At 36.9% G+C, this 23,062-nt stretch overlaps 1 long non-coding RNA gene across 1 annotated transcript; it reads left to right on the top strand.

Moving 5' to 3' along the window:
- The first annotated feature begins 8,329 nt into the window (after positions 1–8,329).
- LOC141480702 (uncharacterized) lies at positions 8,330–19,987 on the top strand. The gene is made up of 2 exons (XR_012464505.1): positions 8,330–8,972; positions 19,660–19,987. It is a non-coding gene; the product is annotated as an uncharacterized lncRNA (long non-coding RNA).
- The last annotated feature ends 3,075 nt before the right edge of the window (positions 19,988–23,062 follow it).

The following is a 23,062-nucleotide window of genomic DNA, read 5'->3' on the forward strand; positions in this document are numbered from 1 at the left end:
ATTGAACGTATGCCTCACCATTTAATCGAGGAGGTAGAAAATGAGGCCGAACTAAATCATACCCAATAACTCCGAGCCACACGTTAAGAGAAAACTGTTCTTGATGGTTAGTTTTGACAATATCGTGAGGGTTTTCATCAGCCCATATGTGGTAATTATGAAAATTAATAATCTTGTCACGAGAAAAACTACATTCGTCTGTGAATTCTATCGTCTTCAGAAAGTCACAATTTCTTCTAATCATTTCCAGCATCCAATTGCAAAATTCAAGACGGTTCGGAAAGTCTCGCGGTAACAGTGCCTGTACTCGTTGCAGATGGTAAGGGTATAAGAGTTGTTCCTTTAAAATTCGAAATACCGTCATATGATCAACATTTAGCTGGAAAGCAATCTTTTTAGCACTGGTAGTAGGTTGTTCTTCAATCAAATTAAGTACTGCTTCCTCAAGCTGTGGTGTTCGTACTTCTCGATGGCGACCACAATCCTGCGTTCTTTTGTCGAATGAATCATATTTGTCGAGCAAATATTCTATGTGAAAGATGCTGCCGTTGAGGATACATTTCAGCATATCTTCTAGAAGCTTCTAACCCATTCCCCTGCGACAGACCGTAAACGTAATGCATATCAGCCATTTCCTCATTTGTGTATGCCATTTTAATAACAAGTGAATTATTAAAGTAACAAATTAAGAACAGAACAACAACACACAATTAGTATTAATTCAATTTCGAAAATTTACAAACTGACAGCGTCATACAAATTTAATTGTCACTATCGCTAATAGCGACCTACTAGATAGATTAGTTTCGTATTTTCGCATTTTTGACGATGTATCTCTGTAGTTGTTCGTAAAATAATTTTTTTGCTGCGAACTGGTTTATTTTGGGCAAAAAACCCAAGAGACATTTTTTGTTTAGAATGAAACAGACTATCGGAAATACATTTTTCAATGGTAAACAAATAATAAGACAAAAAGTTACATTGGAAATAAATTTTATGGGTTGCATTTTCCACTCCTTACAACCATGGGGTAAACCAAATAAATTTCTGCTAAGTGTCTTTTTGCTAGTTCAAAACGTCAGGTTAATTTCAATATTGTAACTTTTTTAGTGCTTGTGAAAAAAATTGTTATACAAATTTTATGAACCCCCTTTAAGGGGCTCTATCTTAACAAGGGATGCTCCAATGAAATTTCTTTATATGAAAGATCCTATCTTTTCTTCGATGGGGAATCACCTCCTTAAATGTTTTACACTTATTTAGTTACACCCTGTATTTGTAAAATGGAAAATATCGTTGCAATATGTGTAATATATGTATATTTATATTCAAATAGCTATATTGTTAAATAATTAAAAGTTTAATACTTTTTTTAATGGCCAAAGATATATGGTTTCGAAACGGTGATATATGCGGTTTGTCGATTTTTATGAAATATGAACGTACGTGACTGTTCAAAATAAGGCGAATTCTCAAATTTTGCCTGCGATGTACATTTGATCAACGATTTTTTTATTTTGGAATACTCGCCTCAAACATATGTTTAGTTTGTTGGTGAGAGGCATGAAGTTAGAACTGTTTTGCGTGTTCTGCTTTATCGAAAAATATTGATCAAAAATTTTGCATCAAATTTTGTGTAAAATGTAGAAGTGGGTACTCAAAAAAAAACACCTGAAATATTGACAGTGGCATACGGGGATTGTACTCTGAGTCAGGAAAAAGTTTACAAGTGGTACAAGCTTTTCACAGAATCGAGAAGATGTAATGATGACGCTCGAGTATTATCTTGAAGTTATGCGCCGCTCGCGAGAAGCAATACGAAGAAAATGGTTTTGTGGGAAACAATTCATGGCTTCTGCATTACGATAATGCACATGCTCACTCTTCATTACTTATTCGTATTTTTTTGACAAAAACAACACTGTAATCATGCCTCAGCCAGTATATTCACCAGATTTGCCCCTATGCGACTTCTTCCTTTCTAAACAAATACTTCTATATGAACACTGAATCATACAAAAACACTTTCATGATAATAATAATAGTAATAATCATAATAATAAATGGTCCTTATTTTACGTGGCGGAGTTTAGCAAAGCGATATTCTAACGCTCAACCACGTTTGAAAAAAAAAGAAACATTACCAAAAATAAATGGCAATTTCAGGACAATATTAAAATTGAATACAAATGTTTTTGTTTGGAGCACTGTTGACTGAGCAATTCAGTTTGAAGTTCACTTTCGAATAGCGGTAGGGATGAATTTTTCAGATTCACTGATTGAATTATACATTGTTACACCATGATTCGTGAAGGATCGATCATAGATAGTGCTGTTATGATTCGGAATGTCAAAATTGTCATTAAAGCAAGGTTTCTTGAATGTATCTGATGTCTGGGAAGGACTTTCTTTACCAAATAAGTGGGTTGTTATATATTCGGTTTGATGTAATTATTAAAGCCTTTTTCCAGTAATCAAGTTTCATCATTTATGAATTCAATGTCTTTATAATAACTTTGGTATTTTTTGTGATATTACATTTGGTTTCCCGTCTCACTATCTTCAAGATAGTGTTTTCTCTTCAATGTGCCAGGGATAATTTTGCCATTGATTTCCCTATCACTATCCATGATAATAATTGAAAAAAAATTCACAAACATTGTTTATTTCTAGACGGTAGCTAGAGGTAGACGTAGCTACGTTGTTGTAGATTCTGTAGAAAACTACTGACGCAGTATTTTAATTTTTTTCATTTGAAATTTTGAGTGTAAGACAGATAATATACCAAATGCGTTCACATTTTTATATACTTTCATAAATGATTTGCTTCCTGAATATCTCAAAGATAAAATACAATCCTCAAGTAACAGCCATCCATATAATTTCAGACAAAATAAATCATTCTCTAGAGGTTTGCAAAATACTGATTTGCCATTAGAAATAAAAATAAATTGGGAAAATTTCGTGAAATTTAGAAAGATATGTTAATTTTTTTACAAGATATCATTGATAATGTTCTTGAAATTTTTATTCTTGTTTTTTTTCATTATATCGACTTTATACAGAGTTTACTTGAAAATAATATAATTTTATATCTCAAGTTGTTATATCCAATTATAATTATCTGTTTGTACTGTTATTAGTCCAGTCATTATAGTAAGTTCACCTCGGAATTCGAGATACCCAGCTGTAAGTCTGTAAATACTTGTATATTGACACCCTAAAAGTTGTCTCAAAACCTACATATGGTAGGGTGTAAGCAACTATTAAATTTTCAAACTGGTCTTCATTATCGTCTTCAACGACATTTGTCTCAAGTTCTTCCATGATTTCGGGGTCAAAGGTTCCATCTTCGTTAATGTCGCTCTGATATGGTAGAGCATTGAGACAAGCTTGCCCATTACATTGGCCACAAGCTAAAGAGCATTGCAAGCCCGCTTTCCTGCAACCGCATCGCGAACCACAACCACTTTTGCAGTTGCAGAAAATTGTATTTAGCAAATCTTCTGGAGCAGGTGGTAAAATTGTCATGATAGGCTCCAGAATATCGTTTCGCATTGCCCAACCCCATACATGGGGTTCCAAATCATGTCCTAACCAAGTTTGAACTTGATAATATACACAATTGAAATGTTGATGAGCTGCTGCACTTGTTGGTGGAATATTTGAAAGCTGCACAGGTTTATTAAGTTTTGTAGACTTGACGTAATGGATATAACGAAGATGATCGAGACTTTTCACAGATTTCGGAGCATTATAGACTGCCAATAAGGTTTGAGTTCCACTCTCTCTCTCAGAGATTATAATCTCTGGGCCGAACAATTTTCTTCCTCAAATGCTTCAGCTAGTTCATCCAAAATTGTCAGTTTCTCAAAAACTTTTAAAAATGATTTTTTTCCCTTTTTAAAAGCACAGAAGTTGTATCACAGCCACTTAATGCGTGCAGAAATAAAATATGTTTTTTAGAATGAGGATAATTATCAAAACTTTTAGTCGAGTATATCTCCGTTTTTACATTACCTTTCCCAACTTTTTTAAAGAAAATTTCTTGTTCGTAAGACAGTGTACGCCCAATTAAAATGACAAGTAAATCAATATCTTGTCCTATTATAACTGAAGTTTTTTTAGACTTTGATTCTTCAATTGCAATTGCAGCATGAAGAAAATGATAAAATATAATATAATAGTTAATAAAAATTGACAAATATTTATAATCATTGATTTATCGATAGTTCATCAACTATATATGGCGCGTTTTCGACCGGAGGCACCGGTTGACCTGAAGTGATGCTGTGACCGCGTGCTCTCTGCCTCTATCTCGAAAACCGTATAAAAAATTTTTTTAAACAAAATTTGTAGAGAATTTTGTATTCTACAATACTGATAATAAATACAAATAGCAAAAAACCCATAGGAAATGAGATATTTCCAAAAAAAGCGCAAAAAACCGATTTTTGTGACCTTTGACCTTGAAATTTAATAGTTGCTTACACCCTACCATATGTAGGTTTTGAGACAACTTTTAGGGTGTCAATATACAAGTATTTACAGACTTACAGCTGGGTATCTCGAATTCCGAGATTCTTACCTAATTTAAGCTTAAATGACTGGATTATATTTGTATTCAGTTGCTTTATAGCTAAATAAATTCAATATTATTATTATGATAATAATAATTATCATGAGTGGTTTTAGGAACTAATTTCCATGTCCGCTGATTTCCGATTCGTAAAGTTCAACATGTGCATTGAAAAAATAGTTTGAAAATAACAATATAGTTTTTGAGAAAGGTATTGGTTTCATACTTCTCCGTCTTTTCCAAAAATTAATCTCTCTTGAAAATATCCCCCTTTCAATTTAGTATCCTCAGTAATTATTTTTAGGCTTGTGAGAATTCCAGTGTTGCCACGTACTCTCATAAATTAACCGTAATGATACTTTATATTGAACACCTTATGCCGTCTATCTACAGGTTGCAACAGCTCCAACAACATGGCCCTCTTTGGCGTGTTGCCGTTTTGGGTCGCAAACGCGAAAGGACCATTCAAAACCCATCTATATTAGAATATATTTCGGCCTGACCGCCCCAATGACCGAATTGAATAATGGGGAACTCACGCCCCCACAAAAATAAATTATGAGTCGGATTGACGCACCGAGGACGATACCGCACGCAACTCTTTATTTTAATGCCAGTCAACTCTACGATATGGAAACATATGATGGAAAACATTTCTATCTGCATAACAGAAATAGTTTTTTTAAGACTATTGAATAAAACGTCGATTATATTGTTGGGTAATGAAATCTCGTTTCTTCCGTCGAGTAGGCAATAATGATCCATTATTCAACACCTTCGAACCAATCACAGTTGACCAGATACACTAATCAATATCTTGCAATTGCAAATGAGCAAATTATTGTTGAACCATATGTTGTTTTTGACGTGAAACATCTAAAGCTGCACGTAAAACCGATTGCTGGCGTGGCGACGTATACCGTGGAGACGGGTCGCCATGCGGGAGCGACTGTGCGATTCTCTTTCCACTGGTTTGGCGTTACGCTACCTCTCTCGCCACACTGAGCTCGAATACCCATAGTGTATACAGTTGTGTTCACCAGTTTTACCAAATAATTTTTTTTTTTTAATGATTAATAATAAAATATGTGATAATTTAGAAAGTGAAAGTGAATAGCCTCCTGTAAAAGAAGCAAAATCACACTATGACACACTATAAGTCATCAGCAAGTTGATTATATTTATATATTTTATAAATAAAGTGTGCATCTATCTGTGCATTGAGCCTGCGTATATTTGGTCTGCCTCATGGGTCAGTAAATGTAAAAAATTTACACAATGTCATAGCATATAATAATTTTGAATTAATTTTTGATTAATTTTAATTTTATTCTTCTAAAGAATAAAGAATTAAAACCACTGACAAAAATTTCATGTCAAAATCAGCTGATAACGTACGATTTTTTTTCTTATTTGTTATCAACAGGAACATCATACAGTTAATAATTTTTTAATGAAGTTCCGCCATTTTGTAGTAGTTGAAGATATTGACATTATATTCTAGGGTTGTGAAGCATTTGTCACGAGCTAAAAAAATATGTATCACAAGACCCCCCTTTCCATTTAATTTTTTCCCAGATAGCGCCCAGTCGCCATCTTGCCAGTTTCATCTGTCAGTTTCACTTCAAAATAAAATATTTATGCATTAATTTCATTCTTATTCTTATTCTTAATGTTGTCGGTAATGTTGTAGAATCACTTGAACAAGGCAATCGTACGGCTATAATGCTGTGCGATCTTTCGAAAGCTTTTGACTGTGTGTCACATGACATTCTCTTGGAAAAACTAAACTATTATGATGTTAGAGAAATTCCCTTGAAACTTATTAGTTCTCATCTTTCCAATAGAAAACAATGCCTTTCAGTGAACGGTAAAACATCAGACTTTCAGATTGTTAGTCATGGGGTACCCCATTTATATTAATGACCTCAGCTGCTTTATGTCACCTTATAGGTCAGTTCTCTTTGCAGACGACTCAACGTTTATTATTTCTGAGAAAGACAACGTTAACTTGGATGCTTCACTGACTTGTGCTACTAATAAGGCAAAAGAATGGTTTGCAGCAAACAAATTAGAATTGAATAGTAATAAAACACAAATAATGCAAATATCAGCAAATAACCAATCAACTGTTAATCAAGAAACAAAAAGCGTAAACCTGCTTGGATAAGTGCTGGACCACAGACTAAACTGGCAGACACATATTGATCAATTAGTTAAAAAACTATGTAGTTCCTTATTCATTTTACGACAATTGAAAACAATAACTAATTTTACAACTCTTAAAACCATGTATTTTTCACTGTTTCACTCGCACATTAGCTATGGCATTACTCTCTGGAGTAATTCCTCCCATGTGATAACAATTTTTAAAATGCAGAAGAAGGGGTAAATTTTCGTTATGTGGACACCCGGCGATTTTGAAAAAATGTTTGACTGTACTTACGTATTTTGATGCGTAGATTACGAATCCGAAAGAAAAAAGCGGCGCTCTCCCTTATTTAAAAAGTTACGGCCCTTCAAAGTTCAGAAAAGGGCAACTTTTCAGCCTTCTTTTTCACTAAATAAAAACAAAAGCATTTATTCACGAGGTCACCTTTACACTTCATTCCTCCTTCTTTAACACTTTTCACTTCAATAATCAACATTTTTCTTATAAAAAACTTAATTTAAAAACGAATTCTTCTCCTGGTGACATTATTCTATTTTTAGGTTAGTTACTAGTGACATTTCAGAAAAAAGCGGTTGGTATTTGCCGTCGCCTACTATTTCAAATTCCTAATACACCACCAAAAACCAATTTACGATCTAAAGAATGAAGGTAAAAAACATTTGAATTACTTCAGGAATATGGACTGCATCAGTCGTACCAACCATATCATAAACCTAAAAAACGTAAAATACAGTGATATGTAACCAAAAAGCAGCTCCGTACATTTTTTAACATTTTTATAAGAAAAAATGTTGATTATTGAAGTGAAAAGTGTTAAAGAAGGAGGAATAAGGTGTAAAGGTGACCTCGTGAATAAATGCTTTTGTTTTTAAATAGTTTATTTAGTGAAAAAGAAGGCTGAAAAGTTGCCCTTTTCTGAACTTTGAAGGGCCGTAACTTTTTAAATAAGGGAGAGCGCCGCTTTTTTCTTTCGGATTGGTAATCTACGCATCAAAATACGTAAGTACAGTCAAAAATTTTTTCAAAATCGCCGGGTGTCCACATAACGAAAATTTACCCAATTTTTTGACCCGTTCAGAAAATAAAAGGTGGGGACATTAAAGGAATGCACTGTAACGTCATCTTCAATTCCTGTACAGTTTCTTTGCAATGTTGATATATCTTTCATGAAACAAACCATGAAACTCTTCCTCGTTTAACTTTGGTTGTATTATCACATCTTATCAATCTGTCTTTTCAATCTGGTGAGTTCCCGTCGACCTTAAAGACTTTTCTCATAATTCCTCTTTATAAGAGTGGACCTACTGATGATCCTTATAACTACTTAGCACTTATTCCTGCCCTTGCCAAAATCAGAAATAAGAACTTCATCCCTTTGCAATGTCAATAAACATTCTTACCTTGTAAGATGAGATGATTTTTTGAAAAAAGTGCAGAATTGAAATACAAAATCAACATGTCAGAGCTCCACCTCCGAAAATGATAAACTCATGAGGTATTGAAGCGTTTCCACACTCGATCAACGCATTGCCTACTGTGCCATTTACCGGCTATTCATAATCTAAAATAAAAACTGAAGATCCGTCTCATTATACTCAACCTTTCCGCTGCTCGCAATAGAATTCGGATTCCAAACCGCGGAGCACTTAAGTTACGTTGAGATTGGTCAAGGTGGCTGGGACAATCGGCCATCTCCGACCGTCGTCGGTTGCGCAGACTTTCCCTTTCTCGGTCGCGAATGTTTCCAAAACGAGCTGGTTTTTGCGAAATTTATGTAAAATGTACACATGAGGTACTTTTTTAATCATGAATAAACATATGTCGCAGTTTCTGCCATAATTTCCAAGGATTTTAGCGGCGATCGATACGTTATCGGTGGGAGGGGGGAGCTCAAAGAGTTGTTCGTTGTCCTCGATAGAACGCGCGAGGAGGCGAAGCACCACGGCTTTTCGATCCGAGCACGTGTATGAAGGTTAGCACAACAGGCAAAGGCACTGAGGTCGGACGGGGGAGGAAAAGGGGGTATGATGAATCGTGAGGGTGCGGGGGTGGCCGCCTCTGTCAAGCAGATCTACTTGACGAGGTCGACTCGATAGCAAGTGTAGTGACTATTATGTACGATATTTGCAGACCTAATGGAATTGTGAATGGGAAAAGAAGCAAGTCATAAATGGCCCATCTTTAACTAAGAAGAAGCGTTCAACGATACTAATTTATGAGGTATAATTGCATTACTTCACTTGATCAGTACTACTGTCGAATGCAAAAACCAATGTTGCCAATGATGAATATTAATTTTGTAGGTATTATTTTAATAAAAATTGGTATTTAACTAAAAATACCTACAACATTTCAAAGAGTTCCATACATCTGTTTCTACACAAAAACCTAATAGTTTAGCTTGTTCTAGGATTAAAACACTCGATTTTTCGTTATAAAATCACTATGTTAGAGCATTCCATAAAGCAAATTGAAAAATCATGAAATAAATAAACATATAGTCAATTCAGGATGAGGATGGCCAAAATGGGAAAATTGGAAGCCGAGAGAGTCGGTTGAATAGAAAACAGCTTTCAATTTCAGAGCTGATTCAAATGACGTTTCAAAATTCAGAATTGCTTGATCTATTCGTGGGCAGATGGCGCTGTACGTAACTCCATGATATTTCGACATTATTGCTTAATCTATCCGCGGTCAGATGGCGCTGTACGTAACCTGCTTGATATAATTCGAACTCACTTTACATGTATTTCTTCATTTGGAAAAAGTATTTTTTTATTAACACTTGTGCTGCTGCCCTATTTGTAACCCTCGTTTGCGCGTCTGCTGCCTTGGGCTTGGTAACTAATTTTCAGGCTCCCTCTCCGGAATCGGAAAATATCAATGGTCATTTTTCTAAACAATATATAGGTGATTAATCCTAAAGTTTAGATGAAATAAAAAATTAAAAATAAATATAGTTTAAAAAACTAAAAAACACGCTTTTAGAGAACACCGAACTAAAAAGTTAATTTTTTTAAATAAGCTTGAAACAATAACGAACGGAAAATACAAAAAATATGGCACAAAGCGCCCGTCGTTTATTAAAAAAAAATATTTTTAACTTTTTAGTTCGATGTTCTTTGAAAGCGTGTTTCTTAGTTTTTTAAACTATATTTATTTTGATTCCAAAACGTAACTCAAAAACAAGATCCAATCTGAGTAACTGGATCCTATATTATACGGTTTCTGATTTTCCCATACTGGCCTTCCTTATCTTGTATAGACTATAAATTCGTTATAAATCAAGTACTGAAATGAAAAACGAATAGATACAAAAAAAAAATTAATAAAAATAAAATAATTCCTTGAATACTTTTTATAAAACAATATGATCTATTTAAAATCTGTTTTTCCGTTAACCAGCTGTCGCACCCCTACGAACGACAACCCTCAGAAGTCGAATCTTGTGCGAGATAAGGACTAACGAGGTCTTACATTTTAACGTGTGATTCCTAACAATATTTTGACGTGCGATTATTTTATCGTCCGTATTTGAGTTACACACAAGGCTTGCACTAAGTCTAGAACTGGTTTCTTGCCTTACTACGGATTCTGCCATCATGTCAATCCGTAGATTTATTTGTAGAAGAGGTAATCCATCAGAAATACACTCTGATAATGGATCAAACCTCTGCGGAGCTGAAAAAGAAATGAAATAAGTCATCAAAGAACTAGATTCAACCCGAATTCAACAGTTTTGCTGTATTCGTTATATAAAATGGTTCAAGAATCCACCAGCAGCAAAGGTTCAACCAAATATGAAAATAAAACGAGGCTCTCCAAGGCGGTCAGTTGCAAAGCCAAGCTTCGAAATCGTCCGCCCACGAGATTCGTCCTCTGTCTATCACTGCAGCTTTCATGCAATGCAACTAGTTGAAATACGGACTCCAAACACAATACATGTATGATCTAACACCAGAGAGCGCTGTTTCGACCCGCTCTAGGTCTCAGCATCGGTGGTGCTAGGCCGAACCACAAATACATTCACAATGCCCCCCCGGGGTTGACTGCCCTGAGATACAATCTTCGCCACTTTGTGTGCAGAAGCTAAAATCTCATCCGTTCACTCCACTCACTTCTGAGTGGTCCTCAACCTGCTGCTTGGCACTTCAGCAACATTGAAATCTGAGCTATTTTGGTGGGAAATCACCCTCTAGTACGTTTACTCCCTTATCTGATCATTTATTAAGCCTGACTGTGAGTAAGGTGCATGGTGGCCCCATGTACCTAGCTGAAAACAAGTGGGGTGTTTCGGGGACAAATGCGTGTGATTTAGAACCGGAATGTGTGTGCCGGCCTCATATGCTTTGTTCCTCTAGCGGAATCTGGGGTCGTCCCTAATCAGTGCGCTGGATTGGGTGCATCCACGTACTGGGTGGTAAGAACCAGGTCCCTGTACATGAATCGGTTGGGCATGTATCTGGGCAAGCAGGTGTTCATGAACGTTTGGACTTGGTGTCTGTATATTTATGCGCACTGACCCCAGGCCATGGAGGCATACAGGACGATGGGGAGTAGGATTGTCTGGATTAGGAGCAGTTTCCCTTGGAGATCCATGTTACTCCTACGTCCGATGGTGGGGTAGAGGTTTTGTAGAACTCGCCAGCCCTAGTCTAGTCTCTTTTGGATATGGGACCTGAACGTTAGTTTTCTGTCGAGGGAAAGACGTTGAAGACGACGTATCCTTCCGGTTGCACCTTGCTCCAGGTGATCAATATCGCCTGACTCTTATAAGGGTTGATACTAATCTTCCAGAGGTTGGCCCACTCCTCTAGTCTGTCCGCTTGTTGTTACAGGTGTCCTGTAACTAACGCTTAGTTGGTGGATCTCGCCAGTTCAGCTGTGTCGTCCGAGTAGAGTGACAACTTGTTGAAGTTGTTCTCTGGCTGAGGTATATCGAAAACATCGAAAAGTCTAGTGTGATGAACCGATTTCAGTAACTTTAGATTATTCACCAAGGCATGTTGAGAGACAGTAGACGTGTCTGGTGCTGAAATCGGATAAATGCTGCGTGTTCTTTGAAATGAGTTTTAAAAAATCGCCAAGTTGGACCGATATTTTTTGTCAGTCCTCACAGCTTATTTCATATTTCCCTGACTTAACAATTTCCAAAAGCTTGTCTTTAGGGAACTTGCACGTTCAACTATTTGAAAATGTCATACCTTCAGGGTATCAGTTCATACTGAGAAAAGATACTGATTCAAAGTTCTTCGTTCTTTAAACTAGAAGCAAATGGGAAGTTCGATTAGTTCCCAAGTGCTTGGAATTTAATACATACTCGTATACGATGCATTTTCTGTTCTCTTTTCAACATTTTTCGAATATTAACTTTAGACATAGTTTGATAAATTGATAACAATCAGATGTTACCATTCTGAAACATTTTACTCATAAGATGTACACATGATTTAGAATATTTAGATGTTATGAGTAAAAAGTCTACATATACCAGTACTGTCAGAAATTTTCCTGACAGCTCCCATATGACTTTGCAAAAAAGACGAATCCTAAATTTATTGTTGGTTCATATGAACCATAAGATGTTGGGTGGTAAAAAATTTTTAAAAACTGTTCACAAACGAATATTTCTTTTACAACTGCTTGTTAACTTCAGCAAGTATTAGATAACAATAAAAGACATGATTATGAAATCTAAGAAGTGTAGTACTTCCATTTTGCAGTCCAGAAGAGTCTAGTGTTGCTAATTGAATTTATTGATTATTAGTGGTTCATCTCCTAATGATACCATCTTGAGATATAAAATGGAATTGACGAAAATCCATAACTAACGTATTTCAAAAACATTTTATTGTGACCTTTTCACCAAACAGTTTTACAAAAAAGTAACACGTGTTTCGCCATACAATGGCTTCTTCGGGCGTAAAGACACGCCCGATGAAGCCATTCTAAGGCGGGACACGTGTTGCGGTTTTGTAAAATTGCTTAGTGACGATACCATCTTGGTTGGTGAAATGATCATCGAGAAGCGTGTTACGTGGAAGAAGTTTTTCAAATGGACTCCGAGGTCAGAATGATGGATTCTGAAAATATCCGACAGATCTCATTCAGAAACATAGGCTAGTTGAAACTAACCCTCTCACTACAACAACCGTTATTCCGTCATTCGATATTTCGTTTTTATCAACAGATTTACTGGTTTACCGATAAATTTTTTTTCGGTTATCTGTTTAAAAAGTATTACTTCTAAGAAACCGGTTGAGTTGAAAAAAAGCACGCGAATATTTAGATAAGATAACTGTAGCCAACCGGAGCTATGCAACTAATTTGTATGAAAGTTTGACCATATCACAATAATCCAGATTCCTGGAGACGTGCTAGAATAGTGGCCTACTCAGGGTATTAACTACGGAAGCGCAGAACGGCCACATGTTTTCACAATTTGTCTGAATACTGTATCGAGGGGAGATACATACGTGAAAGAAAATAAATATTTCGACATGAAATATCTAACTACCCACATCGTAGGATCTGGTTCTGACCGACAGTGCCAAGAACTCTTCACCAAGCGATTTCTTGGAGCAGGTGTCCCATAAGGCGCAGTTCTTTCCCACACCTCTTTTCGGTGTACTCAGCAGACGTGCCCAAGCCAGAGAACGACTTCAACAAGTTGGCTTACGCGGATGACACAGCTCTACTGACGAGATCCACAAACCACGCGTTTGTTACATGATACTTGCAACAACAAGCGGGCATACTAGAGAAGTGGGCCAACCTCTGGAAGATTAGTATCAACCCTGACAAGAGGCAGGCGAGGAAGGTACCTGGAGGAAGGTACATCTGAAGGACACGTCGTCTTCAACGGACAGGAGATTCCGTGTACAACGAAGCGAGATACCTGGGAGTCACCCTCGAAGGAAAAATAACATTTAGGTTCCATATCCAACAGAGGTTAGGACGGGAGAAAGCAGCTCGACACAACCTCTACCCTATCATCGGACGCAGGAGTAACATGGATCTCCAAGTGTAACACTCCTAATCAAAACAATGCTACTCTTTATCTTCCTGCATACCTCCGCTGCCTGGAGCCATGGCGCAGAAATATACAGACGCCAAATCCAAACGTTCATGAATACCTGCTTGCGGGTAGCCATTAACAATGCCAGATGCATACCCAACCGATTCATTTACCGGGACCCATGGACCTATCCAGAAGCTTTTCTCGGGGAGGGGGGGAGGGGGCGCAGCAAACTATTTTAATATTTCAATTTATATTATAAAATCAATTCTGTGACGATTTTTGTTGAGAATTTCTTCAGGAGTTGGTGTTAGATCCCGATGCATATTCAATAAACAAAGGCCATTTAATCGGTCTTCACTCATCCGGTTTCGTAGCCACGTTTTGGTTCTCTTCAAGCACGAAAACGTCCATTCAGCGCTTGCTACAGACACTGGAAGAGTGAGAAGTATCTGTAGTAAGCACTGAATAGTCGGAAATAGTGTTGTGTGCGGTAAAACATCCCAAATGGTTATTGGTCGATCCGCTTTCTTTATTTTCACCCATTTCATTCTCCACATTAATAGTTCTCCCTCCCAACTAGTAGCGCAATTGGAGAGTATAGAGGAAAATCGTAATACCAAAGTCTCCATTCTTTCATTTACGGCATCTCCATCCTTAGTAACTATCATATCTGGTAAAAGTAGCCGCAAATCGAAGCATATTAATGATTCGTCCGAAAACCTTTCCAAGGTATCTGCTGAAACTTCATCATAAAGCCGGTAAAATATTGTGGTCTTATAATACTTATTGGGCGTGGTATTTGGATGGTTTGAACGATGTACTTGTCTTCCTACGATACGTGGTATTGTAATTTCTACCCCTAATTCCTCAGCAACCTTTATTGCTTGGGCAAAAACATTGTTGAAATGATTCTGCGACCGATTTATTTCCAAAGCGCTAATTGTATTTGCTACAAGGTCACAAGCTGTAACCATGTCCATTTCTTCATTTTGTAATTCGCAACTCAAAGTAATTGTTACTTTAAGTATATCAGTCAGACAGGTGAGAGCCATAATAAATTGAATATTGCTTATGGACCACAACAAACTTTGACCTTTACTTGACGAATTAGCATCCCGCCATTCTGCAATAGAAGACAATGCTTCTGCAATTTATTTTATGTTTTCGAGGAACTTGATGACAGAATCATGGCGCTCCACCTAACGTGTTTCACACAAACTAGTAAGTGGTACATTCAGCTCCCTGTGCCTTTTTGCCGATTGATCAAAGAAGTTGATGACAGATTTCATTACTCCCACTTCGTTCCTTATAGAACTGACATTGGATGATTGCGAAATTGACAAATTTAAAGCATGGTTGAAGCAAGGAGTTCGAAGTCTGCATTTGCTTCTCTCAAAACTTCCGAAACGGCGCCCTTTAGGTCAGATATCATCAGGCTGGCGCTGTCAGTTCCTATTCCCACACAATTCATTATGTCAAGTCCCATGGAGAAGATAGCTCTCCTTATGATTTCGCCAAGTCGCTGTCCAGTTAACCGTAGTTCCTTACTTTATCATGGTTAGAAACTTCTTCATAACAGTCGATGAGCCTTATAAAATCTTCCCTGATATTTCCATTATAAAAGTATCGCAAATTAAGGCTCGTTTGTTCTATTTTGAATATGGCTGTTGTTTCATCAAAAATTATAGCAAAATATTTAGACAATTTTTTGCACAATATCTTCCCCACAGCATTCAATTATAATATTTTGAGTTGTTTCACTAATGTAGGTTGCTCGGCACGATGCGGTTCGCAGATGTTTTTCCAGTATCTTGTCTCCTGCTTCCACCCTAAACTTTAACAGTTCCCTGAAGTTTCCTTGATTCTCGTGGTCAACCCCATCTTTATCGTCCCTTAAATCGATAGGGCCATCGTCACGTCTTCCTCGAAGAGCCATATTATGGATTTAATAATTGGAAGTATTCTTTCTGTTTTCTTGAATTTGCTGGGTTCTTGTAGTTTCCAACTTATTAATGACGTCATCCTGCGGGTTATGATAATGGTAAAGAAATTAGGAGGCAATTTCTTGACACTCTTTATGAGTGGTGCCCACTCAAATAGCCGTCTTTTCCTGACAATTTGTTAAATTTTTTGAGCGGTGTTTTAACTAAAAGTCCTAATGTTGGTCCCTTATTATGACCAGCTGTCTCGCCACTAAAGATTGCGCAAAACTTGCAGAACAATCCTCTTCCTGTTGGTGAGTAGATGGCCCATGGAAATTGTTCCAAGTATTTCTTCGATAAATACCTTTTGGTTAACTTCCCCTTTTCTATTTTGTCGGCAGATGTCGCTCTGGTTGCCAATACTAGTACTGGTAGAAGGCTGTTGCAGTTGTAGCTCGTCCTCTGCTTTTTTTAGATCACCAGGCGAAATACTGTCCACATTCTTATCTGCAAAAGAAAGGCAAACTATATAAAAATAACTGCATCAGCCCACCCTACGCACATGCTATTTGTATGCCTATTTTGATATGTACCCGCTAACCCGCTTACCCAATTCAGGGTTCAAACTCGCTCGTTGTATGTCAAATAGAAAGTGCACTAGTTAATTGTTTATTGTTTTACTTACCCAAAGTGGATAAAGAATCATTCGGTTTACTGTGTTTAGTGATGATGAAGTCCATCAAATTAGTTTGTTTGTTTCGTTTCATCCCAAAAAACAATCCACAAAAAATAATAAATCAGTATAACGGAAGCGAAAGCGAAGTCAAAATCCAATACTATACACTGTGTCCGTAAAGTATGGAACAAATTCATTTTTAGCTAAACCGGTCATTTTGAAAAATAATCCTGAAACACGTCGATTTTTGATGTTAATTTACCGTATTTTAAAATAATAATCTAATATACAGGGTGAATTACGTTCGAGTAATGACGTCACCGTAATTTTTTTTAAATGGAACACCCCCATTTTGTCTCAATTTTCGGATTACTCTAGCTGAGCTGATTCCAAAAATGCACATGTTGATTTCCATTAGTACAGGGTGGACAAAAATACAGTAGTTGTGTGTGTGCTAATAAAGTAACGCGTAACATTCTTTATTAGGTAAATTAACAATATTATCAAAAATACTTATTGTTTAGCGGACAGAATATGCTGGAATACATGACTTTATATTAAATGTTCGAACTGCAGCCCTTGCTGTATTTGACAGTAACCCAAACGGTGTACAAATTTTTGCTGAACCTTGTGTATCGTTTCTTGCGTAATATTGTTTATTTCTGTTCGAATTTTCACTTGTACATCTTCAATATTTGCTGGTTTCGTTTTATAAATAACATTCTTCAGATGGCCCCACAGAAAATAATCCAAAGGATTTAAATCTGGTGACCTCGCTGGCCATTCAGTGGGTCCACGTCTACCAATCCACCTGTTCGGAAAAATTTCATCTACGTACCTTCTAACATCTACAGCATAATGTGGAGGTGCACCATCCTGTTGAAACCATAAACTTTCATCAAAACTTCCAGGATTACGTCTGCTGGGAAATGAATTACGTAAAGTAGGTACGAGATACCCCCTTAAAAACTCAAGGTACTTTGCCCCGTTTAAATTACCTTCGATAAAGTAAGGTCCAATGATTCGATTTCGTACAATTCCAGCCCATACATTTACCTTTTGAGGGTATTGTGAATGATGCTCACGCATCCAGTGGGGGTTTTCTTTTGCCCAGTATCTACAATTCTGACGTTAACCTCACCATTTAACGTGAAAGTGGACTCATCAGAAAAAATAATGTTTTGTATCAAGAGAGGGTCTCGGTGATATTTATCCATCATTTCTTCGCAAAATTGGAGTCGTCTATTGGGATCATCTTCGTTTAATTCTTGCACAAGTTTGATTTTAAAAGGATGCCATTTTTCAAGCTTCAATAGTTTGTGTACCGTTGTTTTGCCAACACCGATTTCGCGACTAACTTTACGAACAGAAGTGTGCGCATCTTCTTCAAAACTCAGTAAAACATCTAATGCTGTATCAGCATTTGCAGGGGGACGACCTGATTTGCGTACATTTGCAACCGTACCAGTTTCTCGAAATTTCGTTTCCAGCTTACTGACTGTTAAACGCGTTATATGTCTTTCTGGATATTTATCGTTAAACAAATTGCACACTTCCATCTGAGTTCGCGATCTGTCTCCATACCCAATCATCATAAGTATTTCAATTCTTTGTTTTACACTTAACTCCATTTCTACTTCCAATTAAATCTAAGCAATCATTCGAATATTCACGAATACCAAAAATATTGTAGTACTAAACTGTCACTGAACATTAATAAATTATTAAACAAATAATGATATTTCACAAAAAACTAGACGACTATGTTTTTTATAAATGTAGATAAGAAACAATTTCTTTCATATTCTGTCTGCTAGACCAAAAGTACCAAACATGTTTGGAAACAGCTCATTTTTATTACTCTAAACATGTAGCGAACTACGGGGTGTTACATTTAAACCAATTGCCGCTAGACAATAAGTATCTTTGATAATATTGTTAATTTACCTAATAAAGAATGTTACGCGTTACTTTATACACACACAACTGCTGTATTTTTGTCCACCCTGTACCAATTAGAATCAACATGTGATACATTTTTGGAATCAGCTCAGCTAGAGTAATCCGAAAATTGAGACAAAATGGGGGTGTTCCATTTAAAAAAAATGACGGTGACGTCATTACTCGAACGTAATTCACCTGTATATTAGATTATTACTTTAATATTTCAGGATTATTTCTTAAAATGACCTGTTTAGCTAAAAATGAATTTGTTCCATACTTTACGGACACAGTGTAGATGCAATTCAATGAGAAAAATCCAAAACATCTGCATTCAAAATATTAAAAAAATGTAAATTGGTCACACCGAACACAATCAATGCTAAAAGTCCACTAACCACTAATGATTCTATTTCAACACTAGGTAGGTTGGTGTTGGTGGAGGAGAGATGAGGGTGTGGTTTTACGCATACGGTTTTATACCTGTTTACCTGTCTACGAAACTCAACATACGACAAATCAATTAATTATTTTAGGATATGTTGGGTCGTTGGGTGGTGAACGAGCGATGTCTCGGGGGGGGCGGCGATCGCCCCCCCTCTGGATCCGTCCTTGCCAGGACCTGGATCTTAGCACCCAGTACGTGGATGCACTCATGAGAAACCATGTCGAAAACATCTTCAAGCCTTCCCGGTATACCTCAACCCAGTACTGGGTGATCTTCACGACGCACCCCAGATTCCACATGAGAGACAAAGCAGAACCAGAGACCACCTCCAAAGGCCGACTTTCGACCATAAGAGATCAGATTTTTATCTTGTTAAAGTGCCAATCAGCAGGTTGAGGACCAATCGGTAGGAATTGGGGGAGGCGGATGAGATTTTAACTTCTGCACACAGCCTAACCTAGTACAACTGATGGGACCTATGGCGGGTCGAAACTGCGCTGTCTAGTATTGTGTTGTGTTTGGGTTCTGTTTCTGAACTGAAAGTAATTGTTTAGTTGAGTTAGGTTAGGTTTGAAATTGATAGAGGAATGTCGGCTTTCACGGCTGGCGTCAACGTTTTCGATGGTTTCCGGGTTTTGCCGTGGTCTTCTTTGGTTATGATTACCAAACGTTTCGACTGCAACTACGGCAGTCCTCTTCAGTCGCGTGGTTGAAGTACTCCTCTTGACGTATCAATCCGGAAAACAACCAAAACATAGGTTTGAGAGTGTCTCAATTAAACACTACTGTTCTGCTGCATTTATGGCCTTAGAGAAAAATGATACTTAGTTTTTGTAAACATTTTATCCCACTTAATTTCTGTCACCCTGAGCTATCTATAGATATAAAACTTTTTGTAGGTGAAGAATGCATTAGCAGCTGATGTTGGAAAGAAGTCATATGTGCCTTCAGTTGAAATATTGAATCGACTGGTCTTTGAGGTTTGGAGCAATATGGATCCCTGGGGAACAACAGTGTTGATGGTGAAGATATTCGAGAGAAAACCAATCAATGGTTACTCGTAAGGAACGGCTTTGAAGAATCAGGAGAGGTTCCGAATATCATCGATCGATGATCGCTTACGAAATTAAACCATTCATAGGATCTGAAATGCTTGAGAAAATCAAAGATATTAGTTTGTTGTGTGGAAAAATGTTGTTGGTGTGTGAAATAAAAACTATAACTAGGTATTATTTATTTATATGACATTTATGAAAGTCGGTTGAAAAATGTGTTACATACAGATACCAAATGAAAATTTCCAAGATTTTTTCAGAACTACTGTTGATTATTTGATTAGTTTTGAATTATTTATTTTCTTGATCTTATTACCGTTGAATTATTGTTGTTATGGTGTTGTTGACAAAGGGGAAGTTTTTATGTAAATTTAACATTGTCAATAAAATAATTGTCCTGACGAAAAGTGGATATTTTTTGGCACGAAAGTTTGATATGAAATAACAACTACTTTGAAGAAAGGCTATGATCTATGATCATGACTGGTTTTACATATGCTCATGAATAATCATAGTTATCAGGAAGAAATTAGGTGAAATAAGAGTCGTATATTATTGGAGTTATTCGAAATATTTGGAAGGGTCCGATTTTGAATAATTCGAAAGGGTTATTTATTTTTTCAGGAGATATCAATTTTTGGGAAAAAAATGTAGAAATCTTCCAAGAAAATCTGTTTAAAATCTGTTTTTCCATTAACCAGCTGTCGCATGAACGACAACCCTCAGAAGTCGAAACTTATGCGAGCTAAGGACTAATGAGGTCTTACCTTCTACCGTGTGATTCCTAAGAAGGGTTGGACGATAACAAGTGAAAATCGATCGTTCAGCCTGGGGCTTGGACACCGACTAACACGGCGGTGGATTTGAGTGAGTGAACAAAGCACCCACGTCGAACTGCCTGGCTACCGACCGAAGTAAGGAAGAAAGCAATTTGTTTAAAAATAAAGTCAAAATAAACAATGATGTGTAGATCATGCAAACACAAACTGGAAGAAAATTTGCTGTCAGCTATCAGAAGGCAATAAGTTTCAACGTTCACTAGTCAATCAAATTTTCATTCATTTTTAGCTACACTAATGTTGACTTGTTGACTTTTTGTATTTCTATCCTGCTGTCATACTAGTTTGTCGATTTATGTAATAGATACTCGATTATGATTCTTATTATTCAGAATTATGATGTATATATTCATTCATTGATGACTTCAGGTTGTTATTGCTAGGGTCATTCTCAATAATACTGCAAGAGTGGGGGAATCTACAGACAAACATTTCTACAAACGTGTTTGAAAATTTTCGAATAACAATAACAAATTTGTTTATTGGCACCTGCAACAATTCTTTGAATAGGTAACATTTAACTTTGAGGGACAGTGACGTAGCAACAAAGTTTTTGTTCGAATCTGGTTGAGAACGAGTTCTTTATTTTCATCAATACCATAAAATTACTTAGTGATAGATCAGACTCTAAATCTGGACATGTGAAAGAAATAATACGTTTATGTGGTATAAATGATATGATTCATCAAACTACTGAGGTGGGAACGCCAGAAGCTTCAAAACTTTTTTCAACTGTCGGGACAGAGGGTGATGGGTGAATTATTAATTAATCGGACGCAGCGTTTACAAATAATAAAATTTTATTAACAACACCAACAAAACGAACAAACAGAAAATAGTGAAACCTCGTGGCGAGGAGAATAAAAATTAGGAATAGCCCAACCGAAATCCCAGAACAGAATGACTCAATGCCTCGGTTTAAAAAATAAAATGAATGAAAGGAATTCACATAAAGAAACCCAAGCGGATGGATATTTTATCCGACTGCTCGATAATAGTTATGAAAAGTTAATTTTCTAACAAAAAATTATAATAAAAAATCAAAAATCAATAACGAAATAAAATGTCTCTTAGGAACATAGTTGTAGGAAAAGCCCTACACAACAAAACATACTAATGACAAAAGTGATTAGTATAGAATTCCGTAAAGATATTAACTTATTAAATACTGAAAGTATTTGTTGCTTTTGTGCAAAACCATGTGTTAGTTTGAAAATGTCCTTATAGGGAAAACCTGCAGTAACAACCAATCCAGAAATGTACACAGTCACCGTACGGTATCCATTGGGATCTTCTGACCACAAACTCCTTTCAGTGTTGAGTGTATATATGCGTATTGCGTTTGTAGCATCTGACTTTGTATTCAGTTTTATTTGAATTTTAAGGGTTCATTAAACATAAACCTGGGTACAATTGCATCACTGTTGCATCACGTACAGGTCCAGAGGGGTCAGATCCGTAATTAATTCCATTGCCACGGTTGGTGTTGTTCTCATGACTTCTGTGATGTTTAAACAATATAGTCGCTGTATTTGATATAATTTTTGGATAGCCGTTGCTTGTAGAACTTTCGGCCCCCATGCGTACGTTAACATAGGTCTTATTATTGCAGTGTAGATCCAGGTGACAACACGGGGTGAAAGACCCCATGCGCGTCCCACAGTCCTCCGAAATTGCTCATAGGCCACATATGCTCCTTTTGCTCTACTCTGTAGGTGAGAGTTCCATGTTAACTTTCTATCGATTATAGTACCAAGGTGTTTCACCTCTTCAGAGAAGTTTAGTTTGCTTGCGAAGATTTTGGGAGGTTTTAAGCCCGATAAACTTCTCTTCCTGGTGAAAAGGACCATCTCAGTCTTCTTGGGATTGATCAAGAGTGAGTGTTCCTTATACCCTGTTTCTATCAATTTGAGCCCATCCTGCGCTCTATCGCACAGTGTGTTCACAAATTTGCCGGTGTGCAAAATAACTATGTCATCTGCATACGCAATTGTGTAGAATCAATTATTGTTGAGGTGATTAATCAGGGTATCCAGAACTATGTTCCGGAGAAAGGGTGATAAGACTCCTCCCTTGGACATCCCCTCATGACCAGTCCTCTCACTGTAATGTCTTCTACATTGATACTTATTGCTCTACTAGAGAGCATCTTGAGTATCCATTCTCCTACTACCAGGGCTACATTCCTGGAGTGTAGTTGCTGTGTAATGATCACTCGATTCTGTCAACCACATGCTGATGGGCCGAATCAGTAGACCTTCACGGAGTATATGCATGCTGATTAAGTGGGTTGTGCACTAGTAGGTACTTCATCTCTTATGTACCGCTCACATAGCCTCTCCATAGTTTTTCATAAAAACGATGTGTGACTAATTGGTTGGAAGGCTTTTGGTAAGGTGTAGTCCATC

Source organism: Leptinotarsa decemlineata, unplaced genomic scaffold, assembly GCF_025532065.1.
Source record: "Leptinotarsa decemlineata unplaced genomic scaffold, Ldec_3_MD MMD2_tig00000008_RagTag_RagTag, whole genome shotgun sequence".
NCBI classification, from domain to species: Eukaryota; Metazoa; Arthropoda; class Insecta; order Coleoptera; family Chrysomelidae; genus Leptinotarsa; species Leptinotarsa decemlineata.